We start from the raw sequence: 14,568 nt of genomic DNA, 5'->3' as shown, positions 1-14,568 counted from the left end.
ATGGACTGGTTGAGCAGGTTTGGTGCCACGATTTATTGTAAGGGCCAGCGAGCGGTAGTTCGAGCCCCAAGTGGGGGAGAACTGGTTATTTATGGAGAGGGCACCAGGTTCGGTTCACAGTTTTGTTCGGCATCCAGGGCTTATCAGTCTATTCAACACGGGTGTGCAGGTTATTTGGCTTATGTGGTTGATACTCGAGTTGGGGGTCAGATTTCAGTTTTATAGGTTCTAGTGGTCAGGGAGTTTGCTAATGTATTGCCAGAGGAGTTACCCGGTGTGCCTCCCGAGAGTCAAGTTGAGTTCAAGATTGACCTTGTGCCAGGTGCGGCCCCGATTGCCAAGGCTTTGTACCGCTTGGCACCGCCTGAGATGCAGGAGTTGTCATCTAGTTGCACGAGCTTATAGGCAAGCAGTTCATCAGACCGAGCAGTTCTCCATTGGGAGCGTCGATACTGTTCGTCAAGAAGAAGGATGGTTTACACCGGATGTGCATTGATTATCGGGAGTTGAACAAGTTAACGTTGAAGAACCGTTATCCCCTTCCATGTATTGATTACCTCTTTGATCAGTTACAAGGTGCATCTTGGTTCTCTAAGACAGATCTGAGGTCTGGGTATCCTTAGGTGAGAGTGAGAGAGGAGGATGTGGAGAAGATCGTGTTTCAGACTCGTTATGGGCATTACGAGTTTGTGGTGATGCCATTTCGGCTTACCAATGCACTTGCTTTGTTTATGGATTTGATGAATCAGGTATGCAGGCCGATGCTCGACCAATCTGTCATTGTGTTTATTGATGATATCTTGGTGTATTCCAAGACCAGAGAGCAACATGAGGAGCACCTTCGAGAGCTTATAGGGGTTTTGAGGAGAGAATGGGTTTATGCCAAGTTCTCGAAGTGCGAGTTTTGGTTACGAGAGGTCCGATTCCTTGGGAACCTCATTAACCAAGATGGGATTTTGGTCGATCCGGCCAAGATCGAGGCTGTGATGCAGTGGGAGGTTCCGAAATCTCCCTCAGAGATCAGGAGTTTCTTAAGTTTGGAACGGTACTATCGGAGATTCATTTAGGACTTCTCCAAGATTGCGGTACCCCTCACTCGTTTGACGAGGAAAAGGGTGGATTTTCGATGGGGCCCTGAGCAGTAGTCAGCATTTGAGACTCTTCGGCAGAGGTTATATGAGGCCTCGGTATTGATCCTCCCGGGGGGAGTTGAGGATTTCGTGGTATTCTATGACCATCACCGGTTTAGGAGCGGTCCTCATGTAGAGAGGACGAGTGATTGCTTATGCTTCACGGTAGCTGAAGCCGCATGAGACGCGATATCCCACTCATGACCTAGAGTTGGGGGCAGTGGTTTTTTCCCTCAAGATTTGGATACATTATCTATATGGGGTCCGTTGTACGGTTTATACGGATCACAAGAGTTTGAGACATCTTATAGATTAGCAAAACCCGAACATGAGGTAGCTCAAGTGGCTGGACGTGGTCAAGGATTATGACTGCGAGATCCTTTACCATCTGGATATAGCGAATGTGGTAGCGGATGCTTTGAGCCGCAAGTCGGCTGGATCTTTGGTCAGGGAGATGTGTATGAGAATATCGGTTGATTCTCTACTTTTGGGTTTGATCATAGAGGCTCATGTCGAGGGAGTTCGGAAGCAGAACTGGAAACATGAAAGGATTAGAGGTGAGATCGACCGGTTTGTCATGGATAGTCGAGGGTTGTTGACCCGGTGTGGTCGGGTTTGGGTTCCAGTTTCGGGTGGGATCAGATAGATTGTGTTGGAGGATGCTCATAAGTCTCTTTTTTCTATTCACTCGTGGGCCACCAAGATGTATCGGGATTTTACATTGAGTTATTGGTGGTCGTGTATGAAGAGGGAGATCGCCTGGTATGTCAATAGGTGCTTAACCTGCAGATTTGTCAAGGCCGAGCATCATAGCCCGCATGGCAAGCTGCAGCCTCTGGAGGTTCCCATGTGGAAATGGGAGCAGATGACTATGGATTTTATCACCAAATTGCCGAAGACGGTGAAGGGTTTTGATGCTATATGAGTCATCATGGATCGATTGACCAAGAGTGCCCACTTTTTGGCTATCCGGGAGAGCTCTTCAGCCGAAAAGTTAGCCGATGTTTATGTCTGAGAGATTGTCGCTCGTCATGGGGTTCTGGTCTCCATTGTTTCGGACCGTGATGTTCGGTTCACCTCCCAATTCTGGCAGAAGTTCCACGAGGAACTGGTCACGAGGTTGCATTTCAACACTGCATATCATCCGCAGACCGACGGCCGGAGCGAGGAACAATACAGACCCTTGAGGATATGTTGTGGTCCCGTGTTATTGATTTTGGTGGGAGTTGGGATTCCTACCTACCTCTAGCAGAGTTCTCCTACAACAATAGTTATCACTCCAGCATTGGTGCTCCGTCATTTGAGCTTTTGTATGGGAGGAGATGTCGTACCCCAGTTTGTTGGGGTGAGGTTGGTCACAGGGTTATGGTAAGGACCAAATTAGTCCTTCAGACCACGGAGCTTATCCAGCAGATCAGGCAGAGGCTGCAGACAACACAGATTTGGCAGAAGAGCTATGTCGACCAGCGCCGACCTGAGTTAGAATTTCAGGTCGGTGATATGGTATTACTGAAGTTATCACCTTGGAAAGGTGTGATGCGCTTCAAGAAGAGGAGGAAGTTGGGCCCCCGGTATATTGGACCTTTTCGGGTGATTGCCAAGGTTAGCAAGGTAGCTTACATGTTGGATCTACCTGAGGAGCTCAGTCAGATTCACAACACTTTCCATGTTTCGCAGTTGTGGAAGTGTGTATTGGATGATGAGGCAGCGGTTTCCTTGGATGACATTCTGGTCGATGAGCGCCTGAACTATTTTGAGAGGCCGGTGGCTATTTTGGATATAAAGATAAAGGTCATACGCAACAAGGAGATACCTTTGGTAAAGGTACGGTGGCAACATCAGAGAGGCTTCGAGTAGACCTGAGAGCCGTAGGCTGAGATACTGGAGCAAAATCCTGAGTTATTCGTCGTGGCAGACTTCGAGGACGAAGTCTAGATCAAGTAGGGGAGAGTTGTAACATCCCGATGTGAGGTAATTCTAAATTAAACACTTTAATTCATTGGTGTTGCATTTGTTCCCAAAGTTCAAGTAATATATGCAAGAGGGCCTTAATGACATTGTTGTGATATTGGGCCTTCGGAGTACGCCATGCGTACGTGGTGTACGTTGAGCTTACATCAGTGTACGTTGGGCGTACTTTCCAGATAAGGAAACCCTAATTTTTAGGTTTGGCTGGTATTTAAGCACTCGTATGGCCTCATTTCCTTCACCTTATCAGCCTCCACCATCTCCTACGTGTTTTCAGCCATAATATCCTCTTGAGGAGCCATTTCTAAGCTTGTGTGTGTTTTGGTACTTTTGAAGAAGAAGGAAAGGAAGCCAAGCTCATCTTGAAGGAGTGGAACACTTGGATCTGGGATTCCTTCACCATTTTCAACCATTCTAAGGTATAAAGTGCAATGTCCTGTTTCGAATCGTTTCCCTATTTCGGTGTGGTGATCAGCATTTGGGTATTAGCAAACTTAGGACCAGTGAAGAATTGAAATTTGGGCTCATTTCGAGGTGGATGATGTAATTTGTATGATCCGGGTGTCCCATTTGTGTTTTGGGGCCAAAGGGTATTTTGGTAATATGTCAGCTCGGGCTTTTATAGAAATTGGATGTTTTTTCTGGAAATAGTAATGCAGGTATGAGTTGATTAAAATGTAGCGCTTCTCGTTACCTTTTTATAGATATATGGATCGTCGATATCAGATTTATAATGAAGAAGTTATGGCCTTCAGAGTGCCTAAGGGTTTAAGAGGAAACCCTAGTACGTTGGGCATACCTAGGGAGTACGCAAGGCTTACTGATGCGAGGGGCATTACGCTTAGTGTAGTGTGGTGTACGCTTAGCGTACTGCAAAGATTGGATCGGAGGTACGAGACCTCGTACGCTGGGTGTACAAGGAGTACGCGGGGCGTATGAGGGGTGAATGAAAACCCTAAATTTTGAGGTTGTACCATATATAAGCACATTAAGTCTTTTGGGCTGGCCTCTCTACCAACCTCCAACCCTCCAAAACCCTCGAAATCATTCTGTAGCATCCATGGTGGTTTATTGAGCTCTTTATGTGCATCTTTGTGTTTTTGGGTCATTTTCAAGAAGATGGAGTTTGGTGCAAGGTTGTGGATCAAGGAAGAGCTTATGGATCCTGGTTCTCTACTTCATTTCCAGCTTGTTTGAGGTAAAAAGCTATGAAGTTGTTCATTGTTGGCTTAGATCTATTATGTATGAGTTTTGGTTCATTTTAGCCAAGAATGAGATCTAGTGGTTTGAAACCACTACAAGATCTATGAGTTGCCACTCTTGGTGTTTCTGGGGTTCTAGATTCATAAAGTTGACTCCTTTAGGGTTTGGAATCCCCCATGTATGAGATTGTGTCCATTTGGTGAAAGTATAATGTTATATTTTGAAGATTGGTTCTTTTGGGGGCATGCAAAGTCACCAAGTCAGTGACTTTATGGTTCTAGACACTTGTTTGGACTCATATCTATGGTATGGACTTCTGGACTTATGCATTAAGAGATTAATGAAGATTTTGGCTTAATGGATGAGTACATTGGGCGTACAAGCCTGTACGCGCAGCGTACAAGCCAAATAGCATGTACGCTTAGCGTATAGCTGAGTACACCCCGCGTACTCAGTCAGGTGGGATTTTGCTTTTTGTGTTTCGAGTTTGGGCTTTTTTTTTGGGCTTGGGTGTTCGAGTTCTTAATGGGCCATCTGAGTACAAGTGTTTCAGACTAGGGAAAAATGGTTGGGCTTTAGGTTAAAGACCATGTAAGGGGTTGGGCCCAATTTGGAAAATTAGGCCATATTTGAGCCTTGGTTGATTATTTGGCTTTTGGGCCTTTCAGATTGTGAGTTTGGGCCTTAGTCTTGGACCAAGCTACGTTAGGGGTAAAATGGTCTTTTTACCCTGGGTATGGATTTATGGTTATGGATTGGGACCCAAATGTAGATTGGGTGTTGCTTTGATATTGATAGTTCGGGGATCTGTCAGCCAACAGTCAGGGATTATCTGTGTGTTTCGGTAGGGCGAGGTAAGTTTCCTCACTATGTTTAGCGGGTCGAAGGCACCAATGCCGACCCATGGTTTGTTATGCTTAGTATGTTGGTTGTCTGCATGACTCTTGCATGTGTTATGTGTTTATGTTTACCGAGCAGGGCTCGATGCCGGGCGGCGCCCGATGCGAGGCGGGGCCACATGAGTATATTATATGCTAGTTACATGTATGTGTTTTTATGATTACCGAGTACGACCCGATGTCGGGTAGGGCCTGATGACCATTCTGTATGTTATGTATCTTTGTCATTATTGCATATGTTATGTGTTGATATGTTTATATGTTTTATATGTATACTAGGTGGGGCCTGACGACTTACAAATATGTATACCGAGTGGGGCTCGATGTCGGGCGGGGCCCATTATGTGTTTACTTGTATATGTATGGTATGTGGTAATTTGGTAATCTCACTAAGCTTTATGCTTATGGTTTTCATTTTATGTTTCAGTTACCTCGGTTTTTATATGGAAGAGCTCGGGATGATTGTAGAGCACATACCACATGTTTTCGCATTCTGTGATTTACTCTGATTTGATGATATTTTGATAAATCTTGATTACCTTGGTTTTATGGAAATGTTATGTATTAATGATTTATTAATCAAAAAATGAAAATTTTATGCCATTATTTTGGGACGTTTCAAGATGGTATCAGAGCCTTGGTTTGAGGGATTCAGACATACTCTCGGAGTCTCGGGTGTGTCTGAACTCAAGCTAAGGATTTGGTAAGCTTTTCAAAAATGAAAAAAATGAATTAAAAAGGAAAAAGAAAGTTTTCTAATACAAGAAAGGGTGTGGTGCATGCAATCAGCCAAGCTCAAGTAAGTTTTGCCAAATTACCTATACATGTTATCTGATATGCTTTAATATGTGAAACTGTGAATCGCATGCTAGATAACGCTAAAGATCTGCTCAATTTTGCATGATAGAATGTTAGGAGAGATGCCTTTGAGTGCCTATTGTATGAGCTTGTAGACTTGCATGCTAGTTTTGATTAGGCAGGGATAAGTTGGCCTGCATGTGATGCCTGGTAGCCTAGGAAGCATGAGATACTGGATTAGGTATGATTTGTATCCGTAAGGAAATCAGTAGCGGGAGTGGGAGCTCGCAGTATGGGTTGTAGTATGTGGGATTGGATGCTTGTGATTATTCTGTGGATTGGAGTGTTACTGCACGAATGTTGCTTGCTTTATTCTTTGTGGAACTCTTAGGAGATGGGAGTTAGCTACAAAGTGAACATGTCAAGTCACATGCGACAAAGGTTGAATAATCTCAGAGTGACGAATTTGACCCTATTTTGTAGCTCTTGTCTGAGTCCAACCGTTGTAGGGATGAGTTTGTTGCTTGAAGGATCATCTAAGCTTTGTTGCATGTGATTGTATTCACGAGGTAGCTAACTGTCATTATGAGGAGTTCTTCAACAGCTGATGACAGGGTGAGATTGGCAACCTAGGAATGCCTAGGGATTGCTTCAGTGGGTTTTGTTGCGCTGGGTAGAGAGTGTTTGGTGTATGGATTTGAGAAGGTGACGTAGAGGATTTGGGAAGATTCTTGAGGAAAGTATGGATAAGTGTGGAAGGTAGTATTGGGTCCGTACTACTCAAAGCACAAGATCCATACTCGAATCGGGGAGAGTCTTGGAGAATCTAGGAATCCTGTGGGATAAGGATTCTTGGTGTAACATCCCAAATTTAGGAATATAAGTTCGAGGTGCTATGTGTAAATAAAGGAGTAGACTCGACGAGTAGGTATATTAACTCGTCGAGTCGGAGCGGGTTTTGGCTACGTGTTAAGTGACTAACTCGCCGAATCGGCGGCGGGACTCGACGAGTCGGTGCTGGGAAGAGAAAACCCTAATTTTAGGGTTTGCACCCTATTTAAAGGAATTATGTCCTCACCCCAGCCTCTTTGTTACCCCCTTGAGAGTCAGTAAACCCTAAATCGTGTAAACCTCCATTGCTGAGTGATTGGAAGCTTTGGAAGAGGATTATAGTGAAGGAAACTTGTAGATCAAGAGGCTAACATCAAGGAGTTCGTATAGATCCAGAATCTACTTCATCTTGGGCATATTCCTGAGGTAACAAGTCGTTACTTTGAGCTTTTCCCTTTTATATCTATTCTTGGATGATGATTTGGGGCTATTTAGCATGTTTGGGATCCATTTCGGGTTTTGGGACTAGATCTGGGGTTGCAACTTCAGATCTAGACTTATCTTGGTCCATGGAAGCATAAAGTATCAGCCCTTTAGCTTGTTTGTGAGCATTCTTGTCTTGAACCTTCTCTCTAGCTTGTATTGAGCCAAAATCACCTTGCATGCACGTAAAGTTGGAAACTTTACGTGTAAAACTAGCCTTAGGAGTCCAGATCTATGAGTTGGAAGCAGTGGGATGGACTGAAATCGTCTGAATGAGGATGACTTAAGTGAACTCGGCGAGTCTGTTCTTGGACTCGACGAGTCGGGTCGCAAACCCTAACCCATATGGTTATAATGTGGATCAGTGAGTTGAGTGGACTCAGTGAGTTGGACAGGATAGGACTCGGATTAAAGGGCTCGGAGAGTCATGGGGTGACTCGGCGAGTCGAGTCGCGAATTGTGAGGTTTCTGAGTTCATGAACTCGGCGAGTCACTAGGTTGACTCGGCGAGTAGGGTCAACCAGGAAGGTTGACTTTGACCAGGACTTTGACTTTGACCAAGATTTGACCAGTTTGACTTCCAAGGGTATTCTGGTAAATTGGGCACTTATAGATATGGTTTCATCAAGTGTTAGGTGGTGGAGTTCGTGGCCGTGAGCGGAGGATTTGATCTTATCTCTTCAGTTCAGCATAGGTGAGTTATCCTCACTATACTCAAGGGTCTAAGGCACCAAGGCCGACCCTTTGATTTGTTATTTGAGATAGTTACTATTACGATATGTTAGCTCGACATCCTGGTAGATAGGATGGTTATATGCTTGTATGATCGGTTAGATTTGTATCCTGTTAAAGCGGATGTGTTTATGCTTAGTGACCTATAGTGGTCTGACTGTCTGTATGCTGGTAGGAGATTACCTGTTATATATGCACATGATTGAGCAGTAGTAAAGGGTATCCCATCCCGAGGATGATAGGGCCCTAGTATGTTGTCTGGTAGACTGTTATATGATTATCTGATATAGGTGCACATGTTTGATTGGTTATATGGGCAATCCAACCCGATGGTTGTGGGCCGCGAGTATTCCATCCCGAGGATGATTGGACTCATAGTATGTGGGCAATCCAACCCGATGGTTGTGGGCCGAGAGTATTCCATCCCGAGGATGATTGGACTCATAGTAGGTTGGCATTCCAACCCGATGGTTGAGGGCCTGGGGTATCCCATCCTGATGGATGATTGGACCCATAGTAGTTGTTGTATGTGTAGGTGTGTGGGAATTCCAACCCGATGGTTGTGGGCCAAGAGTATTCCATCCCGAGGATGATTGGACTCGTAGTATGTTGGCATTCCAACCCGATGGTTGAGGGCCAGGGGTATTCCAACCCGATGGTTGACTGGACCCATAATGTGTTGTTTGTTACTGTATGTGTATGGTTATGTGTGTATGGGTATTTTGGGGGTAACTCACTAAGCTTTCGGGCTTACAGTTTCAGTTTATTGTTTCAGGTACATCAGGAGATCGTGGCAAGGCAAAGGCGTGATCGTACCGCTCCTCACTTTTTATGATTTTGTTTCGGGGATACTCTGATAATAAACCATTTGGAAACCTTTTTGTAATAACTAATGGAACTTGGGTTGTTTTTGAAAGTTTAAATTGGTTTGAAATTTATGGGTGTTACACTTGGGTATATTCAGATCTTTTTCATGTTGTTTCAGTATGGTGTTGAGCACTCAGGAATGGGGTTCAGGTTCTGGTTCCGGCTCAGGAGCAGGTACTAAGTCGATCAATGCGCGGATGCGGGAGTTCACCCTATCGGAGATTACTCGCGGTATTTTGGAATGGAGCCCGGTGGTTTGTGGTTCAGCCAAGGAAGGGATTTTGGAGCTCATGGATGGTCATCTGGGGGCCTTTCGGGCCAAGGCTGTAATAGGGCAGTTGGGAGCTCATCTGGAGCCCAAAGCTTGTGGATTCCCAGAATCCTTCAGGAAGGAGGATCCTATTGTTAGTTATTGTTATTTGGGAATTGGAGGGGAGTTTTGCACCATGTCCTCAGGATGGTCAGGGTAACTCAAGAGGAGGAAGTCAGGATTCCTTTAGATGCTTTTGCAGGTATGTTATCTTGTGTTTTCTTCTGGATTGTTATCATGAATTTGTATTGCGTTGGAATTTTTCTTGGGTTTGGGTAGGTTATATCTCGGGGTGATTCTCTGCTATTGTCTGGGTCATCAAATATTATTATATGCCCTCCTGCATGCCAAGAGTCTTCAATGAATCTTTAGAGGGTTGTATCTTGTTGAGCGGGTTTCAGCGTGTTCAATTGTTGATTCGGGTCTTTGTCAGATCAATTCAGGGGTATTGCTTGGAGGATCTTTGGTCAGGGTTAGCTTGTTAGTTCTCCAGTGTAGTCAGGGTTCAGTGGTTTTATCGCCTATTCGGGTATGATCGGCAGTTGCCTAGGGAAGAACTTTTGGTTTCAAGCACTACCGTTCCTAGGAGAGGAACGGTAGCAAGAAGATGGTGGCCTCAGTTGCATGGGTTGTTGGTCATTGGAAATGTCAGGGGAGTTTTATATTCGCATGGGTTGTAGACGATTAGAATTCAATGATTCTTTGAGAATGGAAGTTGGGGTGAAGATTTGTCAGTTCAGCGCAAGGGTTATGGTTTTTAGTCGACAACATAAAACCACAAAGAATTGGTAAGGTATCATGGGATGTGATTTGGATTATCATAGTGGTTAAGATTTCAAGAGTATTCTTTAGGATTTCAGAAGTTGGGCGATCATTGGGTTTGGCTAGTAATGGAACGCTAGTATTGATTAGCGTAGGTCATGGGCGGCTCATGCTATATGAGGTTGATGGGTCGTGAATCCATCAGATTTAAGAGGTGAGAGAGCTTCGTCGAATCCAGGTAGGGGAGAATCGATCAGGTTTTTCTAGAGTTAGGAAGGGTGTGAAACTAGGGCAAGTTTCACATCCTGACCAGGAGGAGAGACGGTCCAAGTGGTCGTTTAGATTGAGGAGGTGTAAGTGGGCGTTCAAGAAACTTCCAACCGCTGGTCGGCGTCTTCCTTATTATGCACATCAGGCTTGTGGTTGAGTCCAGGTTGAGGGCTTCGGAATTCGAAGTATTACCCGAACACCTGATTAGATGCAGTCGGATGCAGGTTTCGGCTCAGGGTGAGTGGGGTTGTGATGGTTTGGGAGTGGTAAGGCCATGGGTGATAACCATGGCTAGTCAGAAGTGTTGTAAGACCGAGATAGGATCGCAACATTCACCAGCTCAAGGTAGACTATCGTTAGAGGTGGTCATGAGTGTAAAGGGGGAATCATTTCGTACCTTAGGCGCGCCGGTCAAGATTGGCAAGGAGTAATGATCTGTTTAGTTTGAGGACCATTGGGGTCTGAGGCGGAGTCGGGCCTGTGTAGCTCTAAATGGGTAGGACCCATGGGCGAGGCCGCTCTGTGGTATCATTGGGTGGGACCCGTGGGCGAGGCCTATGTGATTATGGAAATACAGGTAGGACCTGGTAGAGACCGTTGGGTCAAGGTTTTGGATCTTGAGTTGCAGGATTAAGTGGGTGGTTAGTTTGTGACATGGAGGGGTTTATAGGTTGGGTAGCCTTCTTATTTGGACTCTTGGGAACCTGGTGGTTGGACCAGGTGCGAGACTGGTAGTCTCAATGATGGTTTGGGAACCTTTATATCTCGGTCTAGTAAAGGGTTGTCGTGAATCAAAAGGTTTGGGGTGAAATGCAAGTGCAGATCCGTGGATCTCGGGTTGTGAGTTGGATATCGTGTTGGTTTTTCCATGAGATCTCGAGTTGGGAATCACAAGTGTTTATGTATAGGATTTTTTTCAGTGGGATAAAAATTAGGGTATCCATATGCCAAAGGCATCAATTGAAGGGTTCATGGGTAAGGAATGGATTCAGTTTTGATGATAGATCAAGCCATTGTGTTTGTGTCCTGGATTGGTTCAATTCGTGAAGGGCATCAAGATAAATCAAGGCGGAATTATTGATTAGGAACTCATTTGTGGAGTCGCTAGTTATTCGGAGAATATGTTAGGTCACTTGCATTTTGGGTTAAATAATCTCAGAGTAAAAGATTTGACCCTGTTGCGCAGCTCTCATCTGAGTCTAACCGTTGCAGGGATAAGTCTTTTATTCGAAGGATTATCTGACCCTTCTGTCAAGTATAAGTGTTCTGCAGCGACAATTGGTCTGTGATTCTGTTTTCTAGTGGGAACCTCAAGTTATCAGAAGTTGAGTAGTCAGTTGGGAGATAAGTGGAATGGATTCAACAGTGGTTCAGTATGGGCTTCCTGTCAGAAAGTCAGACCATTTCGAGACTTCAGGTTTCAGATTGAGTAGACGTGGTTGTTTTGCAGGGGATTATTTTAGGTTGATAAAGGATTCGTTCATCTTTGGGTTGGAGAGCCCTGTTGGGGTTGGTATCGGTTGCTTTGGGAAGGCTGTGGTATGCTCGGGGTTGTGACCGTGTTGCATAGGTTGTTTGGCGTGCCGAGGGTGGTAAGGAATGATTTTGAGGACGAAATCTAATTTAAGTTGCATAGAGTTGTAACGCCCTGTTTCGAATCGTTTCCCATTTCGTAGTGGTGATCAGGGTTTAGGTATTAGCAGACTTAGGACCCTTGAAGAATTGAGATTTGGGCTCATTTGGAGGTGAATGATGTAATTTGGATGATCCGTGTGTCCCGTTTGTGTTTTAGGGCCAATGGGTATTTTGGTAATATGTCAGCTCAGGCTTTTATGGAAATTGGATGTTTTTTCGGGAAATGGTAAGGCAGGTGCGAGTTGATTAAAGCGTAGAGCTTATTGTTACCTTTTTATGGATATATGGATCGTCGGAATCAAATTTATAACGAAGAAGTTATAGCCTTCGGAGTGCTTAAGGGTTTAAGAGGAAACCCTAATACACGGGGAGTACTGATGCGATAGGCATTACGTTAGGCGTAGTGTGGTGTATGCTAAGCGTACTGTGAAGATTGAATGAGGGGTGTGGGACCTCGTACGTTGGGCGTACGAGGAGTACGCGGGGCGTACGAGGGGGTGAATGAAAACCCTAAATTTTGAGGTTGTACCCTATATAAGCACATTAAGTCTTTTGGGTTACCAGCCTCGAAGCCCCAAAACCCTAGAAATTGTTCCTTAGCCTCCATGGTGGTGTTTTTGAGCTCATTATGTGCATCTTTGTGTTTTGGGTCATTTTCAAGAAGATGGACTTTGGTGCAAGGTTGTGGATCAAGGAAGACCTTATGGATCCTAGTTCTCTACTTTATTTCCAGCTTGTTTGAGGTAAAAAGCTATGAACTTGTTCATTGTTATCTTAGATCTATTATGTATGAGTTTTGGCTCATTTAGACCCAAGAATGAGATCTAGGGGTTTGAAACCACTACAGGAGCTATGAGTTACCACACTTGGTGTTTCTGAGGTTCAAAATTCATAAAGTTGTCTCCTTTAGGGTTTGGAATCCCCCATGTATGAGATTGTGTCCATTTGGGAAAGTATAATGCTATATTTTGAAGATGGGTTCTTTTGGGGCATGCAAAGTCACCAAGTCAGTGACTTTATGGTTCTAGACACTTGTTTGGACTCATATCTATGGTTTGGACTTCTGGACTTAAGCATTAAGAGCTTAATGAAGATTTTGGTTTAATGGATGAGTATGCTGGGCGTACAAGCCTGTACGCGCAGCGTACAAGCCAAATAGCGTATACGCTTAGCGTATAGCTGAGTACACTCCACGTACTCAGTCAGGTGGGATTTTGCTTTTGGGGCTTCAAGTTTGGGTTTTCTTTTGGGCTTGGGTGTTCGAGTTCTTAATAGGCCATCTGAGTACAAGTATTTTGGACTAGGAAAAAATGGTTGGACTTTAGGGTAAGGCCCATGTAAGGGGTTGGGCCTAATTTGGAAAATCGGGCCATATTTGGGACTTGGTTAATTATTTGGCTTTTGGGCCTTTCACATTGTGAGTTTGGGCCATAGTCTTGGGACAAGCTACGTTAGGGGTAAAATGGTCTTTTTACCCCGGGTATGGATTTATGGTTATGGATTGGGACCCAAATGTTGATTGGTGTTGCTTTGATAGTGATAGTTCGGGGATCTGCCAGCCAGCAGTCAAGGATTATCTGTGTGTTTCGGCAGTGCGAGGTGAGTTTCCTCACTATGTTTAGCGAGTCGAAGGCACCAATGCTGGCTCATGTTTTGTTATGCTTAGTATGCTGGTTTTCTGCTTGAATCTTGTATGTTTTATGTGTTTATGTTTACCGAGCGGGGATCGATGTTGGGCGGGGCCCGATGCCAAGCGGAGCCTGATGAGTATATTGTATTCTAGTTACATGTATGTGTTTTTTTGATTACCGGGTACGACCCGATGCCGGGCGGGGCTTGATAACCATTCTGTATGCTATGTATCTTTGTGATTATTTCATATGTTATGTATTGATATGTTTATATATTTATATGTTTATATGTTTTATTTGTATATTGGGCAGGGCTCGACGACTTACAGATCTGTATACCGAGCGCGGCCCGATGCCGGGCGGGGCCCCATGACAGGGTGGGGCCCATAATGTGTTTACTTGTATATGTATGGTATGTGGTAATTTGGGGAGCTCACTAAGCTTTGTGCTTACGTTTTCAGTTTAGGTTTCAGGTACCTCGGTTTTTATATGGAAGAGCTCGGGATGATTGTAGAGCACACACCACATGTTTTCGCATTCTGTGATTTTACTCTGATTTAATGATATTTTGATAAATCTTGATTACCTTGGTTTTATGGAAATGTTATGTATTAACGATTTATTAATCTAAAAACAAAAATTTTATGCCATTATTTTGGGACGTTTCATAGAGTTTGCAACTTTATCCCTCTAGCATATAGATTTAGATTTGGGTGTCTTTATGGAGCTTTTTGGTCCCAAAATGTTAGATCTTGAATATGGATTGTTCTTGACCTTTGAGTTGTCCTTTCAGACCCTAGGAAGGGTCTTAAGTCATAAAAATGGGTTCCAAATGACTAGTATTGCTTCATGCATCATTTAGAAGGTCTTAATGGAATAAGACCTTGTGTTAAGCCCTTATTGGACATGCTAGGGCATAAAGTTGGAGACTTTATGACTCCTTGGAGGATGTTAGCAATGGTTCTGAATTATGGACATAAGAGCTTAATCCATTAAGCTCTTAATAGAGTTTGGGACTTGCGAGGGTACGCCCCGCGTACTCGGAGTAC

This window comes from Lactuca virosa, chromosome 3, assembly GCF_052849685.1.
Source record: "Lactuca virosa cultivar CGN04683 chromosome 3, Lactuca_virosa_CGN04683_v6, whole genome shotgun sequence".
Taxonomy (NCBI): Eukaryota; Viridiplantae; Streptophyta; class Magnoliopsida; order Asterales; family Asteraceae; genus Lactuca; species Lactuca virosa.
Note: the sequence above shows the minus strand (reverse complement) of the source record.